Below are 8,058 nucleotides of genomic sequence, written 5' to 3' on the forward strand. Positions count from 1 at the left end.
CAATATGATTGCAAGGACAATTATATTGTTTGGATTAAGAATTTGTCCACTTTTTCGTAGTACTAACTTGAAATGGACTTCTCTTTGCAAATTTTGGGTTTTTATTTCTAAATGAGTGTACGGATAAATCTAAAAATTGAATTGGGTTTGCGAGGGTAATTTAGGTAGTAAATATGAGTTTAAAGAGATATCGATAGTTTAATTAAAGTTAATATGGGTGAAAAGAGTAAGTTGGGTATAGAAAGAGGTTATATGGGTTCAAATAAAATTTCCCCAAAAAATACTTTACACCGCTACATCACCCATTTAATTAACCTTGCTAACTTAGATATATAAAAAGGAAAATTAATGAAAAAGGCTTGAAAACTTTAAGTTTTAACAATAAGGACAAAATAAATGGTAAAGTGAATAGTATCAGGATTGACTTTTTAGTGTAAAAATGTGGTTTTTCGTTAAAGTGAACAGTACTGGGAGTTTTTTTTTTTTTTTGGAAGACAATACCGAAAGTTTTTCGTTAAAATTTCCTATATAAAATGTAGCTTTAATTGATGAATAAAAAGTTGCGACAAGTGCATAACATGAACCAAATTAAGCTTTCTTAGAAAACTTGGTGTTACATTTCACCTAAACCCTAATTGTCTTTTGTTGAACCACATTTTCAGTAAACTCATCAATGTTTCTGCTAGAACTTCCAACTTCATCCACTGCCTTTCTAGCCAATTCTTTCTACTCGAGCGATTTCCTCTTTATTTCTTCCTCTCTTTCTCCCCCGATTATTTCAATTATACAACGCTCTACCACCTCCTGCCTCACCACCCCCTTCTCATCAGCCACGACCTTAATCCCCACTTTCCACACATCCATAATGTACTTGGCATTTGTGCTTTGATCAGTCCATTGCGGCAGCGCCACCATCGGAACCCCAAACTCAAAGCCTCCAACATCGAGTTCCAACCACAATGCATAACGAAGCATCCGACATATTCATGAGCTAAAACCTCCAGTTGTGGGCACCATGTAACCATTAAACCTTTCTCAGACGTCTCATTTGCAAATCATTTTGGGAGCTTGGCTACTTCTGCTTCCCTAACCACCCATAAGAATTTGCATTTGCTCCTCCTCAAACCCCAAGCCAATTCCTTCATTTGCTCAGCTTCGAGTTGTGCTACACTACTGAATGCCACGTATGTGACAGACCCTTTTGGCTGTTGTTCTAGCCATTTCATGCATCCATCGTTGTTGGGCTTGAAGAGGTTGACACCATATTCTCTGTCGTTTTCAAGTCACTTGTCCAAGTAGTAAGATGGTATGGTTGGTCCAATGGTTATCAATGGAAAAGACTTGGCCATCCAATCCACCACCTAACAAAAAGCAAAATAATTATACAAAAAATTAGTGAACGATCACAATTATTTTTTTGTCTGATTTCTTATATAAACCACATGCCCCAGTGAATCGCATACTAATATGCATCCATGTATCAATTATTCACTGAGGAAATAAACCGATGTAAGTTTTACTTGTCATGTAATGTTATCCACTGATACGATAAAAGAATTATGTAATTTTTTTATTCCGTTACTATGGAGAGTTTCGAATTCTGAACCTAGCCTACTTATATCCATCACCCTACCCACTCTCACAACTAGACTAACCCTGCTTAAAGATCGAATATTTACTTTCTAACACTACATACTAAAATCATACCATCAGTTTGAAACTTAAATCAAAGCTTTAATTGGCACTAAAACAATATCATTATCAAAGGAATGAAACTAATTAATGATTAAAACATTTTCCAAATGTACTTACATGTTCTTCCAACTCATAAAATCAGCTTTGTTAACATTGGAGAACTGATCCACAACTATGTCATAGACAGCTAGGTAAGACCCAAAATCATATAACGTGGATGACATATCCCAAGGTTCAAGTGGTGGCAATCCTGGAACCAAAATCTTAGACTGATCATATTTAGTAAGAGGGAGCTTGAGCAAGCCTTTGTAGGCATGGTAGTGAATATTGTCAACAACACAAGATTGAGTAAAGAAAACAGCTCCAACTATTCCAAACTTTTTGGCAACATATAAAGGCCAAGGAATGAAAGCGTCATAAACAAAACAGTCAATTGGGCAGCTTAATCTTGAAAGCTTCTCAAGGAGTTTGGCCAGAGTTCGCGAACCAACTTGCTTAAATCTATCCAAGTAGGCCTCTACACTTTCAGCCTCTTTGATGTCGCCTTGGTCGTAACCATCTGAAATGGTCTCCAGGGCAAAGTAGCTACCAGATAATCCTGATGATTTGTGCAGTATTGTGTTGTAGGCGAAAAGGGTTGTGACTAGTGTGATTTTGGCTTCTTTGTGATGTAAAAACTTGGAGAATTGGAGCATGGGATTAATGTGCCTTTTTGGGTAGGATAGGGGAAGACTAAACAGTGAGCTTTGTGATCTCTGTGTCTTTCCCCCATTAGTGAGAACTGTTTGGAAGATGGTTTTGGCCAGTTTAGATCTAGATCTTGAGTTTGGTTGCAGTACTGTGTTAGATTAATTTGTATTTGGTTATTATCTGAAACCTAAAGGTTGACATTGACTCATGCATTGTATTAATTATGGTGATGATCACTTTGTGTTTTGTTTGTATGTCTAGTATTACAATTTCAATTTTATGATGTAAACCGTTGAATAACCATTTCAATTTTTGTTTTTTGTGTTCTAGTTGAAGTTAAATGGGACATGTATGAGAGGAATGCCGGCGAAATGACAGAGAAAAGTAGGGGAAAAAAAATTGATATTGAAAGTTTTAAACCATTTTTTCAAGTAGTTTTTCTTTTCAAGTTTTTGTTTCGTGGATTTGCTTTCACTTCTAACTTCTTCATCCTTCTCCTCTTTTTCCCCATCTTTCTCTTTCATATATTCTCCCTATCTCTAAGTAAATAAATGTGAACTAAAATTAGACTTACAAAAACCTTGACGGAAAGGTTTTACTATTTCACGTATGTGTGTGTGTGTGTGTGTGTGTATTTTCATAAAAGTAATGCAAACTAAAAATAAATAGGTATGACTGAAAATAATGCACTTTTTTGTGTGTGTTTACACTGGTTTCTCTAGAACATAGGTAGCTGTGGATACAAATTCGTCAAGACCGAAGACAGTAGATTTTGGCTACCACATTAGTCACCAATATTTATCTTTAATGAATTGAATTTTTACTCTTCATTAAGGTCATAAGGGTCCTTGGGCATCTGGTAGTCTGCCCAATGTAACTTCTGGGGAGGTGAACTGACCTTTTGACTAGAGGATCATGCATAAGAGGAAATTTCTTCATCTTCATCATCTTCACCCACTTGGGATACTTGGAGCTTTAAATATCTGGCTATTTCTTTAAGTTCTGACATGAATTTCTTATCGATTAAGATGAAAGAAGTAGAGGTTTCTAAAGTAGCAAGCCTTTGATAGAGAGGCTTGGCCACAGGGAATTCTGTATTGATTTGCTCAATGATTTGGTCATGCTTGAAATGGTCCCACCATTTGAGTGTAATCTGGCGAAGGTCCATTGAATACCACTAGGCATTATAATACCATTTCAAAAGGGAAGTCTTATTGGTACTTCAAAAATCTCATTTTACATTCCTCACCATTATATTTTTCTTTCTAAATATAGAAGTTTAGAGTGTAGAATGAGAAATTTAAAGTGTCAATAACATTTATCTTTCAAAATCAATAGGAATATATATATGGGGGCAGATACATAGCACTATATTTCTGACACAAGATTTGTACACATTTAATGGTTGAGATGTAATATTAGTCTAATAAATTTCTTTTATTTAAATATTTTTGCATTAGGTTTTTTTAACTTAAAAAAATTAATTATTCTCCCCCAATCTTTCTTCTGTTTCCTATCTTTCCGTCCTCTGCATGTTTTTCGCTCTTTCTTTCTTCTCCAGTAGTGATCTCTCCTCTGCATATTTTCTTTTCTCTACTTCTTTTTTTCTTTACAATTTTTTTTCTCTATCCTTATAATCACATGTCTCATTGACTAACCATAAGGGCATGAACCCAACTTCAATAGCAAAACATATATAATCCAATAATTTGATTTGTAAAACAATGAATGGATGATCCCTGGACGCAGTCAAAAAATTAATAGGGTAAAGTACAAAAAACTACCTCAACTATTGGGGTCACGATAGTTTCATACCTCATCTTTTAAAATTGACAATGTCATACCGCATCTTACGAATTTGTGACAATGTCATACCTCCGTCAATTTTTCTGTTAGTTTTTCTGTTAAGTGCTGACGTGGCTTGATTCAGGACCTACTTTCTATTAAAAAATTATTAAAAACTAAAAAATAATTATTTAATATTTTTAAAATATTAAAATAATAATAAAAAGCAGGAAAAAAAAAACCCCTCATTTCGTCCCTCCCCTCCCCCCTCCTCCTTCCTCTCTCCTTTCCCCATCCTCATCTTCTTCCCCCACCTGCAAATCCTAACAAAAAAAAAAAAAAAAAAATCCAATTTGTCTTCCCCCCACACCCACACCCACACTCTTCTCCCTCCTGCAAACCAGAAAAAAAAAAAAAAAAAAAACCCAAATCCCTTCAGCGAGAAGATGGGTGCACAGAGAAGTTGGAGGATGGGTGTGGAATAGGATGTGGGGGAATGAGGGAGGAGAGAGGAGAGAGGAGATGGGGAGAGGAGAGGAGGGGGGAGGGGAGGGACGAAATGAGGGTTTTTTTTCTTTCTTTTTTTCTTTTTTTTATGCTTTTTTTTATTATTTTAATATTTTAAAAATATTAAGTAATTGTTTTTTAGTTTTTAATAATTTTTAATAGAAAATAGGTCCCAAATCAAGCCACGTCAGCATTTAACAGAAAAACTAACAGAAAAATTGATGGAGGTATGACATTGTCACAAATTCGTAAGATGCGGTATGACATTGTCAATTTTAAAAGATGAGGTATAAAACTGTCGTGACCTCAATAGTTGAGGTAGTTTTTTGTACTTTACCAAAATTAATATATATCAAGGGGTTAATATGGCTATAGATTTCACATTGAGTTAGGGTTCTGCAGTCAAAGAATTAATATCATGGGATGCACGAGGCTTATAGGTTGCAACAATTTCAATTATTTCTTCAATAAATGGATGATTCCTGGACGCACTAATCTGTTGCTAGTTAGCTAAGTTGTGCGACATTTATATGGACTGCGATTCTATATGTGTTCAAAACATTCCAAGGGATAAAGGAGTCGAGTTTGTATACAGAAAACAAAAGTTTAGCTGGTGCAGAAAGATTCGATCACCAAGGTGGAGAAGAAATTTAAAAACAAAACAAAAAAAAAAAAAACTGAAAATGTGACTTTACCCCTTCAAACTCAATTTTTTTTTACATAAAACCCACAATAATATATTTTTCTAACAAAAACCCAATGACTAGGCTCCACCTAAGCAAATTACCTAATCGAGATTGTGCGTCGTATTTAATATTATTTGGATTCCCCAAATTACCCTTAGTTAAGTCATTATAGCAGTTTATGTTGATATCAAAATTAATATGGAAAGCTTTTTTAATGTTCTTGTAACGTGTGTACTGGCTTTGAAATTTTAGTTGACGTAGGAATAAAAATTCAAAACGTTTTGAATTCAACAATAAATTTTCAGATTAATGTACCCTATTGCGATTTAATAAAAACCATGCTTTTGTTTTCTTTAAAACAAAAGGGCTAAAAAATGATGTGTCTAGTATGTTTTGTTTTATTTTTCGAACATCAATGCACCTATTTTTTTTGTTTTGAAAAGATTAGTGTACCTACTTAGTACTAATAGTTTTGGTCATTTTGAAAAATAATGCACCTGTTATTAAATTTTTGAATCTGGAAAATATAGGTAAATTAATTTATGTAGGTAAATTAGTATAAGATTTCATACATGTTTATCATGGATCCTGAGCCTCTATTAGGTGGCATATTGTTAATATTTCTCATATAAAATATATTTATCATTTAAATTAGTGAATCTACAAAATATAGGTAAATTAATTTGGGTAGGTAAATTAGTACAATATTTCATACATGTTTGTCATTCATCCCAAGCCTCTATTTGTAGGCATATTATTGGTATTTCTCATATAAATATACTTATTAGGCAAACTATTGATGTTTCTCGTATAAAATATATTTTATTATTTACATTAGTGAATCTACAAAATATAGGTAAATTAGTATAATATTTCATACATGTTTATCATGCATTCTGAGCCTCTATTAGTAGGCATATTATCGATATTTCTCATATAAATACACTTATTAGGCATACTGTGACATCCCGTCCCGGAAATATCGAAACGCATGTGTGAAATTACAATTTTGCCCCTAGTGCGTTTTTTTTTTTTTCGTCACGTGTTGGGTTGTTTTGTGTGTTGTGGCATGTGTTGGGCCACACACACACCTGCACCTCCACTGTCTCTCCCTCTACCCTTTCTCTGTCTCTGTCTCTCATCTCTCTCTCCCTTCCCGTTCTCACCATACGTACGGACAAACTCACAAACCATTATACCGTAGCAGATCGAGGAAACCAAGGGTGCAGTTGTGATCGTGAGGTCGAGGGGAGCACGAATATACCATTTTCAGGTAAGAACTTCATCGTTTTCGCGTCGATTCAAGGTATCCCGATTTAGGTACTATTCATGCAAACTTATTGTAGCATGTTTTTGGGATTTTTAAGGTCGTAGTTGTCTTAGTGAGGTCCCAAGGAGCCTCGGAGTGCTTCGTTGGACAAATTTGGACGTCGGGATCGTCCTGTTCGAAGTTGGCCGGTTTTGGAAAGTTTGCACAGGTATGATTTAGTGAGTTTTAGCCCTTAAAACTTGTTTGGTTGTGTTCTACTAGTCTAGGGCTTTAATTTGGTGTAAGAAACGTGAAAAATGGTTGAAAAACGAGTGAGAAAACACGAGTTGCAGGTTTTCCGGCGACGGCGACGGCGCCGGCGTCGGGGACTGGCCGGAGAAGAAAGGGGAATATTCCGTTAAGTTTAACGGAATATTCCTAACGGCAGGGGTTAAGTTTAACGGAATATTCCGTCAGTTTAACGGAATATTCCTGACGGCGTCTGTTGACACCGTCAGTGTGCTTGGCACGTGGCCGCGCGTGGGGGCGCGTGGGTCCGTGCCTGTTCTGGCGCGTGGGGGCGCGTGCGGGGTCCAAAAATTATTTTAAAAATATGGTTGTGATCCTGAGGTTGTGTAGAGCACATTGGTATATTCATTTGTCCATTTTGAGCAATGTATGAGAAGTTGTTACGAGAAGTTGGTTATGTGCTTTAAAGTTAACGTTTTTATAGTTGTTTCGCATTTAGGTGACACGTACCCCGAGGACGAGCGTGCACACGCGAGGCAGGGGGGCTACGACCCTTCTACATACCAGTGAGTGGGCTTTTGTTTTCCGTATATACCTATATACATTTATATTCCCAGAAATTGATTTAAAAAGGGTTATTTGCCTTATGCCATGCATGTTATTATTATCGTTTATGCATCATTGCACACATTAGTAATGGCATACATTTATATGCATATTGGGTGCTGTGGACGCACAGGTAAGTGCCAGGTAAGTGTTATACATGTTTACATTCAGTTGCGAATCGAGATACTTAGAGAGCTCATGACCTGCACCCCCGGTGTTAGTGCTCCCGCCCAGAGTAGGGCACAGTCCTTCACGTGATGTTCACCTCCCGCACCACACGCTCAGCTTGGATCCAAGTTAGGTGCATAGGCCTGTCGTACAGACCACATTAGGTGGTTCCGACTCGTAGGTGACCCGCGATTATTCGCACAGCCTTCACGTGATCGTAGCACTAGAGCGTATATATATGTTACACCCAGACCTGTCGTACAGACCACCTTGAGTGGTTCCGACTCGTGGGCAGGTTCAGATATTGAGATTGAGATTGGAGCTCTATATGCAGCCGTACAGGTCACGTTAGGTGACTCCGGCTGCCAGATTACATGATGTTGATATGGTTTATACCTGGGCACTTACATTCATTATGAGATT

At 36.5% G+C, this 8,058-nt stretch overlaps 1 pseudogene; it reads right to left on the reverse strand.

Annotated features, from left to right (window-relative positions):
• Positions 1-624: 624 nt before the first annotated feature.
• LOC137719838 (mogroside I-E synthase pseudogene) lies at positions 625-2,467 on the reverse strand (annotated as a pseudogene).
• Positions 2,468-8,058: the final 5,591 nt, after the last annotated feature.

This window comes from Pyrus communis, chromosome 1 (assembly GCF_041283825.1).
Source record: "Pyrus communis isolate YQ-2024b chromosome 1, ASM4128382v1, whole genome shotgun sequence".
NCBI classification, from domain to species: domain Eukaryota; kingdom Viridiplantae; phylum Streptophyta; class Magnoliopsida; order Rosales; family Rosaceae; genus Pyrus; species Pyrus communis.